Genomic DNA, 2185 nt, shown 5'->3' on the forward strand with positions numbered 1-2185 from the left:
TATATAGATACAGGGTGAGGGACAAAGAGAAAGAATCTACTGAAAAAAAAAAAGTCAGAAATCACAAAGCCAAACGTTCAGCTGGTGCAAACTGGGCCAGGCTCAGTAATTTCCATGCCAAATCATCGCTTAGAGAGACGTCTGTGCTCTCTGACTCAGCCCACCTCGGCTACCCCAGCCCCGCCGCGCCGAAATATGGTTCCAATTACATCAACATTCCAAACCTTGCCTGGATTTCAGAGTCTGGCTGACGGCAGTGGACAATCCCTCTAATATTCATCTTGACAAGCCTGGCTACTGAAAGACTTGCTTGATCACTTCCCCCGTATCCCCAGGAGCTGCCTGCCAAGAAAACCCTTGCTCCTTCAAGGGAACTGGTGATGCCTTGCTCCCTCCTCCCTGCCTGAGACCACAGCTCTGTAGGGTTGCTGCTCCCTCCTCAATTTATCAGGGAAAACTTCTTCCCACTTCTTCCTCAGTGTGGAAAAATCCCTCCCCAGGGCTGTGTTATCAATGATTCCCGCGGGCAGGCTGTAGTAGCGGCTCCCTGCCGTGCGTGTTCTGGTCCTTTGCCCAGTCTGGCTTAAAATGAATTTGTCAACACTCTCCCTTCTCCTCGTTGGAGTTCATCACCTCTGCCATGCTGTTCCCAGCCAGCCGCGCTGACTCGAGGATAAAACTGCCTATTGTTCCCCTTCAGCTGAAGCCTTCCACTTGGCAGGCAGCAGCTGGGAGCTTCTGGGGCAGAGGCTGCCCTTTGGGAAGGGGTAGAAAAGAGCAGGACCTACCCTACAGCCCCAGCTACCTGCCGTGACTATGTCCATGAAGCTCCCCAGCACCATGTAGCGCCCACAAAGCCAGGTGAGTTTTGGGAGAGCCCTCCTAGGTTTTCATCTTCAAATGTTAATGTTCCTTCTATACTTCTCAGCTCCTCTCCTAGACTTGAGCTGATTCACTTAAAAAAAAAAAAAAAAGTTAATTAAGATGTACAAGTTTTGCTGCAGAGCCAAGCTCTGCCACCCAACTTGCTCTCAGCTCAATAGGAGCATTGATGGTGTGGGGGTGATGTTCACAGCAAAAGGGTGGTAGTCCTGGTAGCACATCCCTCTTGACCTCCCTCCTGCAAGCAAAACAACACATCTCACATCCAAGAGCTTTCTAACTGGTTTTGTGTCACTCTATCTCTTTGGCACATCATTCATCAATGTTCAAAATTTGGCTGATGTTTAAAAATTAGCTAGGTTTCCATTGTTCTCTCCATCAGAAAGGGACCAGTGAGCAAAGCCTTGTTATCTCAGCATAACTCCTCTTCATCTGGAAACCCTGGCATATTAATTCCTTGTATCCCCCAAAGATCTTGGCGCCAGCATGGACTGTGATCACATCTCACCCTGTGCCTCATGGACTGTAAAGGGAGTCCCAGGCTGCTCTCTGCAGAGAGGAGCACTGATTTACACCAGGACTGCACTAACTTACCAAGTCTGAGCAAACTTCTGCCTCAGGGCTATCAGCAGAACTGGATATTTACTTAATTTCAGATCATGTAGAGATGAAGAACAAGACTCATTCTATTTGTATGTAAATCACTGAAATTCTTTCATTATTGAGATTTTACAAATAGACATCACCCCAAAATTTCTCTGTGGGTTTCTGAAATTGATTAGACACATAAACAGCTTACACCTTTTCATCAATCCTGGCCTGGATCCCTGCTTAATAATGTATCCAACTGCAATACTTAAATCTTGGAGTTTTTTTAAAAGCATTTCATGCCCCTGCCTTCAGCAGCCCATTTAAATGGAAGCGACAAATCAATCAATGTCACCATCGCCAGAGACAAAAGCCAGCTGAAAGGTCTGTCAGCCTTTCACCCTTCCTCATTCCCAATAATTTTTTTAAAAACAGTAGGAACAACTATTAACATTGGGTTAGTTTTTTACCTATTAATGAAGACACAAACCACTCGGACCATAACGTATTGTCCATCTAGCAAGAGGTCTACATGCACTTTTTTTTGGATATTTCTTATTTTGGAAGGTTTATGAGTCAATGAGTGATGACAGTTGTCAAGAAAACTTTGAAGACTTATTAGTGGTTCCAGTCAAGAGTAAGTTGATGCTTTCTCTACAGAGACACTGCTCTGCCATTCAACCAATTTATTATTTATTTCTATAAAGTCATGAAA

This window comes from Antrostomus carolinensis, unplaced genomic scaffold (assembly GCF_000700745.2).
Source record: "Antrostomus carolinensis isolate BGI_N321 unplaced genomic scaffold, ASM70074v2 scaffold2783, whole genome shotgun sequence".
Taxonomy (NCBI): Eukaryota; Metazoa; Chordata; class Aves; order Caprimulgiformes; family Caprimulgidae; genus Antrostomus; species Antrostomus carolinensis.